The sequence below is a fragment of the Chenopodium quinoa genome, unplaced genomic scaffold (assembly GCF_001683475.1).
Source record: "Chenopodium quinoa cultivar QQ74 unplaced genomic scaffold, ASM168347v1, whole genome shotgun sequence".
In the NCBI taxonomy this organism is placed as follows: Eukaryota; Viridiplantae; Streptophyta; class Magnoliopsida; order Caryophyllales; family Amaranthaceae; genus Chenopodium; species Chenopodium quinoa.
The window spans coordinates 3,296,318-3,306,064 of NW_018744858.1; the positions used below are offsets into that span (position 1 = coordinate 3,296,318).

Consider the following 9,747-nt stretch of genomic DNA (forward strand, 5'->3'; position numbering starts at 1 on the left):
CGTTTGGAAACACCAGACGGACAACCGTTGCCTCGAACTTGGAATGTAGATAACCTTAAAAAATATTTCTTCTGAAAGATGTAAAGTAAAGAGCTACTTAATAAAGTTTGCACTTACTATTCAATTTTTGTATTACGAGGGGCATGCCGTCTGTACCTTTACAGTCGGCTACTCTCCATTGAGTCTTTTAACTCAATCATCAGAGGGGCATGCCGTCTGTTCCTTTACAGTCGGCTACTCTCCATTGAGTTTTTTCACTCTATCTTCAGAGGGGCATGCCGTCTGTACCTTTACAGTCGGCTACTCTCCATTGAGTATTTTACTCACAATACTTAGCTAAAAAGATTAGGGCCTGGCCGACCCTGTGCCTAACAGGCGGCTACCCTTCTTTTACTTAGCACCTACGTTCACCAAGAACTTACCAAGGCCACCGGCCGAATGATCAGACCAGGCGCCAAGCCAACTGATCAAATCTACAAAACTAATTCGACCTGTCCCAACATCATAGCAGGCGTCCGACGGCATCCCTCCGGATGAAATTCGTCGCAGAGAGCAGCTCCCTTTTGGGTGGAACATTGTTCTATAAACTAATTACACGGCACCTATACGACTGTCCCCAAGGACAACCACGTAGCCGTTTTTGAGACAAGGATAACTCTATCACTAACCAAATCAGTGGTAGCAGTTGACATCTGAGTCAGATAACCGCCTGTATTACTTGGGATAGATGCAGGGGGTACCTATTGAGTTAATAGCCAACAAACATTGGCGAATCAAGGGGTCTAGCCGGCCTACGCCGCCTGGTATCTCTACTTCTCAAACAAAAGTGACGGCGACTGAGTAACTCCAACGTTAACTCATAGTCACTCCTTCAAATTTGGTATGGAATCTAAAAGTTTGAGTCGTCCGCCTGTTTTAAACAAACAAGGGCACTCGAACCCCTATTTGTCCTAAGTAACCTATTGAGTTAATAGCCAACAAACATTGGCGAATCAAGGGGTCTAGCCGGCCTACGCCGTCTGGTATCTCTACTACTCAATCTAAATTGCGACAAAGACTAAGTAACTCCTAAGTTAATAGTCACTCAAACTTAGTATGGAGCCTAAAAGGTATGAGTCGTCCACTTGTTTCTAATAAACAAAGGCTCTCAACCAATACTCTTGCTAGGTTAACAAATTACGAGTTAAAAGCCAACATTGGCAATAAAGGGAAACAACCGGTACCCGCCGCTTGTTTTCCTACTTAATTCCTTGGCGACTAGGTAATTCTATTTACTTGGTCAGACAAATTGAATAAAGAGTTCGAATACCGATTGATTAAATGGCCGATTGATCATCTATCCTGGAAACAGACAACCAGTCGTCAGGGGCATAGGCGGCATACTTACTATTTGTACCTGTCTTAACGTTCGGCCATACACAACAGTCGGTCTAGTGAACAAATTAAAAATACTTAGACAAATTTGAACCAAAACAAAAATTTGATTAAAAATGAGCCGGCCATTAAAGACCAGCAGAATATTCAAAACCCCGGCCCCCTGGCCGGGTAATTACAAAGCAAACGGCACGCAGGCCGTGAAAAGGAAAAAAATACTTAAAGCTTAAGAAGGGGGCAGTTCAGTATCAGCAGCTGCCGCCTGGTCAGCACTCTTCTTGCTGGACTCGGCCTTAGCTGCACCCTCTTTTGATGCCTTACCCCCAAGTGGCACAAGCGCCACAACCGGCTCTTCCTCCTCCAACGCACCGTCCAACGCCTCTTCTTCAGCAGCCTCCAGGATCTGTTGATTATATATTTCCGAACACTGGCGGTACGTTCTTTCCCATGAGGCAAAGTCGGCACTGGGGAACAGTCGTTCCCAGGTCATGCGCTGGATTTGAGCGGAGTCTTCCACCATCTCCCGGACGAGCTCTTGTTTCTCTTGCTCGGCCTTATCCGAGAGCTCTTGGGTAAGACTCTTCTCTTGGTTCACCAGGCGTTCTTTTACGTTGGCCAAAGATTTCTCCATGGCTTCGTAAGAGTGCATTTTTTGGCGAAGAGGTTTAAGCTCGGCCTTAAGGTTGGTGACGGTCCCCTCCAGCTCGTCAACCTTCTTTTGGGCCGCCTCTAACTGAGCCCGAACAGCGGCGGTAGCCTGCGCCTGATAATAAAGAAGATCAATGGTCAGTACTTCATTTTGGGCAATTTGAAACATTGCCTTATCACAGCTGGAGGCGGCCATAGCCTTTGCGGCCTTTACCTCTTTGTTTTTCCGATCAATCGGCTTGCGAAGGCTGTTGACTCGGAGCAGGGCCTAAGTACAAAGAAAAACAGGCGTCAGTTTCCAATCAAAAAAGTCAACAGGCGTCCTGGAACTCAAAAGCTCAAAAATATACTAAGCATACCTCAGCAAGGACCCCTGAAATTCCATCAAGGTCAAGGGTGCCGGCACCCCTGACCGCCTCCCTGTCAGATGGAGGAACTACTTTAACCATAGACTTGGCTACCTCAACCAAGTCAAGTCCCTGGGGGCCGGCTGCATTAAGTGAAAGGATAAAACAAGTTAGACCTAATCAAGAAGGAAGCAAGGGTAAGTTTTACAAGTAAGTGTCCATACATCTAGGCGGCCCCGCCTGGGTTTTTGAAGAAGTGGCCGGCTGCTTCTCAACCGCCACTGTTTTCCTGGAAGACCCAGGAGAGCTTGCAACAGTCGTCCTCCGGGCCTTGGGGTCCGGCTGTTGCGAGGAAGAAGCCCTTGGAGTGCCAGACTGAAAACAAAAAGAGTTAGTATATGCATAAGACAACTAAAAGGGGAAGAGTTTTCAAAGCTTACCAAGGGTGCCTCCTTGTTGGGGGAGTCGGCATACGACTGCTTCATTAGCGAGACCCGCAGCATGGCCGCCGCAGTCTTAGATGCTGTTATTTTACTCATGGCGTCAGCTGCAAGAAATAAGCAGTAAAGTTAGTAAAAATCCCAAGTAAACAAGGCGTGAAAAAACAGTATTTGTCAGGCCGGCTACCTCTAGAGCACCGACTGCCGAGGCCACAGGCGGCCAAAAAGTACTCGTCATAGAGCCACTTGAAGCTCGGGACGCAGTTTAGGGGTACTTGCTCTCGTACCCCTGAAGTAGAGTTCACCCTAGTCTCTACTTTGAAGAGTCCTTTGTCTAGGATCTCTTTTTTAGCCTTTGGGGGAACAGGCGGCATGCTGCGGCCGCCTGCGAGAAGAGGCGGATCCCTATTCCACTTGTTAAAGCGTTTGTTCAGCTCCGTGTCTGAACTCTCGATAATAAGGAAGGTGTTCCGCCAATCCTTCCATTTGTTTGCCTTACCTCTCGTCATGAGGTAACCCCTATGGCTTGTTAATTGATACCAGCCGGTACCTCCCGACTTAGGGGTCCGGCTGAGATAGTTCATGTGGGCGAAAGCCTCAAAGCTTGGCTCCACCCCGTTCAGTTCGCACCCGGCCACATAGCCGAGTACGTTTACCCAAGAGTTGGGGGCTAACTGCCATAACCCCAGATCATACCCATCTAAAATCCGCTGAACAGCCGGATGTAATGGGAAGCGCAGTCCAGCTTTGATGGCTGCCACATAGCAGCCAAAGCAGCCGTCACCATAGCTGGTACCAGCCGGCCAGACGACAGTATCTTCTGGATCCGGCACAAACAGTAAAAATTCCGGGCCCATTTTGTGGTTAGCAATAAAGCTCGCCACGTTGTCTTGCATGGTTGCGATCCGGCCCCGGGGTACCCTGCAGTAGTAGGGGGCGTTTTCCTCTCTGTAAGAGGCGGACGGCTCCGCCCAATTGTCCCCCTTCTCAACTGCATGAGAACGTCTCGCCTCTTGTAGGCGGCTATGTTTTTCTTCTGAGCCAGGAGAACTGTGGCCAGAAGAGCTGGACTCAGACTCGTCCTCTGACGAGTCCGAGGAGGACGACTCCTCCCCTTTCCTAGAGGGGCCCGCCTCCTCTCCCTTAGAAGGAGCAGAAGGAAAATTAGACATGTCAACGGTAAGATGGGAAGGGAACACCTTGGCCCCTCTCTCAGAACTGTCGGCTTGACAGTCGCCTCGTTCTACATCTGGCGCCTGGTCAGATGTTTCACTAAGGAGCACCCTTTGGGAGGAGCCGTCTGAGTTTGATATCATAGCAGTCTTTTTTGTTCTGGCCATCACGTTCTGCATAGACACAGATACAGTCGGACTTTGTATAAAGGGCAAAGATGGGTCCAGAAAAGGGCAGGCGGCACTCCTAGTCCTAGATTCAGCCGTCCCCGGTGACCGGCTGATCACTAACTTAGGGCGTGTCGTGTGCTTCCATGGTGCCATTTCAAAAAATAAAAATAAAATTAAGGGTAAGAGAACTGAGTTACCTGAACGAGTGACGGTTGATGAAGTCCTGGAAGTTCGGGTCAGTCGGCTTGTCAGAACAGGCGGTATGCAGAAAAAGTCCGAAATGTCAGAGCAAGTTCAGGGGTCCGAATGTTCTCGCAAAGTTCTCAAATGTGAAAATGACCGAAGTCAGCACTTCCTTATATAGGTGAAGTGAGAAGGCGAAGGGTCGCTTCCAAATTCAAAATTTGGGCGGGAAAATCTCTCGGCCGTTTGTAAGGTGACACCTGTAGCGGGCCGTCGCCTGTCACCGTGCGACACCTGCCACAGGCGACACGTGACCAGTCACGGGCCACCTGTGAGGGGCAAATGATTAGGGGATTTTTATCCACCAATCACCGTCTGACAAGTGGACCAACCAGGTTCCGCCACGTGTCCTTCACGAAGGCCAACAGGAGCCTGCCACGTGTCAATCACAGATACGTCCTCTACGGACCAATTTAGACACGCCACGTGTCCACCCATGCCAAATGGGAAAACCGGCCATCAAGGCCCAATTCAGTCTAGAGGCCCGATCAGCCCTAGGTTTACCTTAAACCTAGAGAGTTGCACGCTTCTCAAGGCTATAAATACTCGATTAATCCTCATTAATCACGGGATCGAATAATCAAGAAATCAAGCAGAGAAGAACAGAGTTATTAACAACCGGCTAATCTCGCTAACGACGCAGATTACCAACACTAAGCACTCTCACCTAGAGAGATCTCATTACTTTAATTTCTGTATTGATTACTCCTTAATCAGGTACTAACTTGACCGTTGGAGGCGGAGCTCTCAGGAGTCTCCGTTATTTTGCAGGTACAGGCGTCCGGTTCCAGTCTCGGAATTGTAACTCTCCCGCAGGACATCAGAAAACCCCGAAACAACAAGTGGGAGGAAAATCGAACTTGATGAAGTTCGACAAGGTGAGCAACAAAGTCAACCTGACAAAACTGACAGTCAAAGTGCTTTAGAAGCAGCTGCTGACATTAGTCAGAGTCAAACCGACAATGTGCAAAGTCAAAATGACAATGCAAATGCTCAACCTATTACCCTGCGTACACTAGTAGAAAAAGTGAAATAGGCACCACACTTTTCGCATCGGTTCTTGAAAATCGGTGCGAAAAAGATTTATTAAGAGAGAGAGAAAAAAGAGGGAGAAAGGGATTTCGCACTGGTTCTAACCAAACCGGTGCGAAAAATGAGTTAATCGCACCGGTTTGGTTTGAACCGGTGCGAAATCTATTGTAAAATAAAAAAAAACCCGGATATACTCTTTCTTTCTCTTGCTTTCATTTCCTTGATCTTTCCTCCTCTCATCTGATTTGCCCCTCTCTCTCTCCTCCATTGAAGAGTACTCGAATTTCTCCATTAAAGGGGCTTCTGAGCTTTCTCTCAGCACTTTCCTCAAACTCCTTCTCTCTCCTTCGATCTCCATAACCGCCACTTTCCCTTTCCTTTCTTCTCTCTTTCGATCTCCTTCCCCTTCTCTCTTTCTACAATATTGGAGGTTAGGGTTTCTGGGTGCGTCTATTTTGAATCAATTCGATGTGTGTGCGTCTTCAACAACAACAAATTCGAATCAATTTCGAACCAAAAATCAGAAATTCAAGGTTAGGGTTTTTGGGTTATTTAGCTTTGCGTTATATTGTAGCAGTTCTGAGCTTTCTCCTCCATTGAAACAACTTCTGAGGTAATGTTTTTTAATCAATGAAGTTTTTTAATCAATGAATATCAATTTCGCTAATTATTTGTGTTAGTATAGTTAATCTAGGGTTTTACCATTGCTAAAATTGTGCTATTGGCTTGTTTATTTAGTGTTTTCAAATGTAATCGCCTTCAATTGATTGCTCGAATGTTATTACTCGATTACTCATTACTGCTCTATTTTCTTCAGCTCGAATTGCTTACAATTGATATGAATTGCTGGATTTTCTCTTCTGCTCGATTATCTGTTGAGTAATCACCCAAATCGAAAGTTTCAAGTATCAATTTTATTATTATATGTTGAGTTTTTGTTAAAACTGGAGAAATTATGTGTTAATTTGTTGATTTCTTGCGATTTGTATGTCACTTTCAGTTTTGCATGTTACATATTGCAAAATTCTTTGCATGTTAAATTCTTAGTTGTATTGTTTGATTGAACTAGTATTAGTATTATGAATTGATTGATTGATTTAAGGTTTGGAGGAATGTAGTTTTTTGGACGGACGACTATGATGTTGATGAACAGATAAAGTTATAATTTTTCAAAATATTTATGTATTTTGGATTGGCTTACAAGATATAGTACATTGCAGATTGATTTTGACAAGTATAGTGCAGGAAAATGTGTGGCCTATTGATTCTGTGGTACTAAACTGAAATCTGAAGTAAATGTTTATTTGCAGATATTGGCATACTTGCTACTGTCATCAGCTTCTTCGGCCATACCTATGACAAACAGAATGTGGGAAGGAGGTGACAACATTTTCACAGATTCATGCGCAGCAGCCATAAGCATGTTTCTCCTTGCTTTGATTTCATTGGCATGTTCATCCGTCATTGCTGGCTATAAGCTCTCTACTCAGTCATTTATATGAAAATTTCCTCTTATAAATATATTTATAATCTAAACATTCTTGAACTTGATTCTTTCATACAGTATAGTCTTTACATATTGTTTATATACCTGATTAGAGTTGGCCTTAGGCTATCTGATTGGAACCCTTCAGGTCACAGATTGCCTGCAACTTATTTTACCTTATTCTTCGTTTTCTTTTCTTTCTTTTTCTTCTTTTTCTTAAATGTATATTTTTATGAATATTTAAGTATAGAATTTCACTCCTAAAGGCTACAGCCTTTCATATATCTGCTAACGGCTGTTATTGTGTTTAAAGTCGATATAGAAAACAACAATTCGCTTTGTTCTTGTTCTAGATACTGTTTGCCTCAATTCTCATTGTTTTGTTTGATTGGAAGAAACCAAACATTATGTTTCTTTAGTTTCCAAGGGTCTGAAGACCAAGGTTATTTTTAATATGATGATGAGATGCATGACATTATCGCTCTATTCCATGATGTAACTGAAAGATATTGGATCCTTAATTTCAACCAGAAACTGAACGAACCTAGATTATTGGTAATGAATGTGTCCCAGTGTTTGACTTGTCTGATCTTGCATAATTGGAGTTGGGTTTTGATTCTTGTACTGTAGCTTCTCGATTGTATCCTTAATTTCTGTATATCCTGTGCATATGAAATATTTATGGACTATGTATGGCTTTTCCTTACCATAGTATAATAAATGTATGTTTGCAGGAGGAATTTTAGTTAGCTTTGTTCACAAACAAGAAGAACAAGAATCTTTTTTGCTAATCGGGTAAGGAATTTGAATTTAGGTCATTTTTTTGGCTTAATTTTTTTGACTTATTAGTATAAAAACAACTCACTATCCAAATGAAACACTCTATGTGCAGAACTTGGAAACTAAAATTGTATTCCAAATTCCAATTGTGTTTTGGGTGTTTCCCCGTTAGATTAGCATGAATTTTTGTATTGAAATATGAACTGGGATTCTTTAATTGGTACTTTTTTGTTTGTGATGGATTAGTTTAGCATGAATTTTTGTTTGGAAATCTGAACTTAGGGTTATTCAAATGGTTTTTGGTAAAATCATAAGTGGAGACCAATGCAGTTATTTGTAAATGAGGATAGGTGTTAAACTGTTGATTGTTTTTCTAGTTAAAATGTACGTGATGTATCTCTTGTATAGCTCTATCGAAGCTGTAACAATTAATTACATGTACTTAATTGTATGTACTGATTTTCTGTTCTGAATGTCGGCTTTGGTGGTTCCGAAGCATCAATGTGGTGTTGCTATATTTCGGGAAATTCATTAGGTTGGTTTATCTTTGAGGATTTTCTGCACAATGGTTTTGGACCTTTGGCTTATAAACTACCCCGTAGTTCTCCTTGTAGGGCATTGGAAATGAAATCTTGTTTTTAAAGAATTGATAACACAATCTACTTATGTATATTATGATCCCATACTGTGTTTTTTTTTTTTTTTCCAAAGCTGTCAACCCAATTTTTTTTTATTAAGAAAAACTTTTTTTAAGCCCAATTCTGAATACCGATTTAGCGTACATGGGAGCTCATATTGGGTAGACAAGGGTCCACATTATGCTCATACAACGTGATTGTTGCTAGCTTGCTACATTGTTACTTAGCATAGACTTTATAATTTATCTTATAATCTGTCCTCAATCTCTATCCTTTATAATGTATTAACGAAACTTCATGCCTTTACATAATAATTTATGTTCTTGTTGTCCTCAATCTATCTTATGTTTTTCCTTTTCTGTTGTTATTCTATGTTCTTGTTTAAGGATTCATTGTGAAGTACTCATATTTCCTAGTTGGGTTTAGAAAGCTACAAATAATTCAGCTGAAGTAATTTTCTTCCTTCATACACACAATTGTTCATTTATTGGTGGCCACCAATTGGATTTAATGGTGAAGTTGTGTTGCCCATCGTGCTTTAGCTTCATTTTCACAAAGATATTTCATCTGTCAAATTCTGCCTAGTAGCTCATCACTCACTTTCCGATTTGCTCAGAAGATATTTGTGTGTACTTAATCTTATCTTATATGCTTGTTTTAACTTACTGAACCCAGGCAATTATTGATGCTGCTGCGTATGTCCCACCAGCACCTACAGAAGCACAAAAGAAGAAAATAGCTCAATTGTATGATTCCTTTCATATCCTCGTTTTGAACTCTCAACCATCTATATACTCTCCAACTTGCGATCTTTGTTCGCTTTTATAACTTCCACGATGTCTCTTTATCATATGCATTGACATCAAGTTTGCTTGTCTATGGCTGAAGGTCTGCCAAGTCAGAGCAGAAACAATTGCAGAACAAAAAAGTCTTGTCCAAAAAGAAGTCCCTTCGTCGAAGTAAAGGTAGCTGGGACTAAAACAGTGAGCTGAGATCCCACTTTTTCTTCATGAATTAAAGATGCCTTAGCTAGGTCATTAAGATTACTTGTTTTTGTAATGCCGTGCATTATTTAATATCTTTAATATGCATCATGCAGACTAGTAGGCTGTAACACTCAACAGTAGGCAGCACTAAAACAGTCTGCAAGCTCTTGGCCCCTACCTACAAAGATATTTGGATAATGATATACTTGTTTTTGTAATGCCGTGCATTATTTAATATCTTTAATATGCATCATGCAGACTAGTAGGCTGTAACACTCAACAGTAGGCAGCACCAACAACAAGGAGCAAAATGCACCAGCATATAGCTATCGGAACCTTTTTTTTTTTTTTTTTTTAGTTTTTTAAAGTGTTATATTACAAGTTATTGAAGAAAATATATGTGTTTTATGTATATTATGATTATATATAA

General features: G+C 42.1%; 1 long non-coding RNA gene across 2 annotated transcripts; it reads left to right on the forward strand.

Annotated features, from left to right (window-relative positions):
- Positions 1-5,831: 5,831 nt before the first annotated feature.
- LOC110704830 lies at positions 5,832-9,535 on the forward strand. Of its 2 annotated transcripts, XR_002508015.1 has the most exons (6): positions 5,832-6,040; positions 6,738-6,807; positions 7,648-7,708; positions 9,007-9,077; positions 9,220-9,364; positions 9,431-9,535. It is a non-coding gene; the product is annotated as an uncharacterized LOC110704830 (long non-coding RNA). The 2 variants fall into 2 exon arrangements; XR_002508014.1 differs by having other exon boundaries at positions 9,220-9,535.
- The last annotated feature ends 212 nt before the right edge of the window (positions 9,536-9,747 follow it).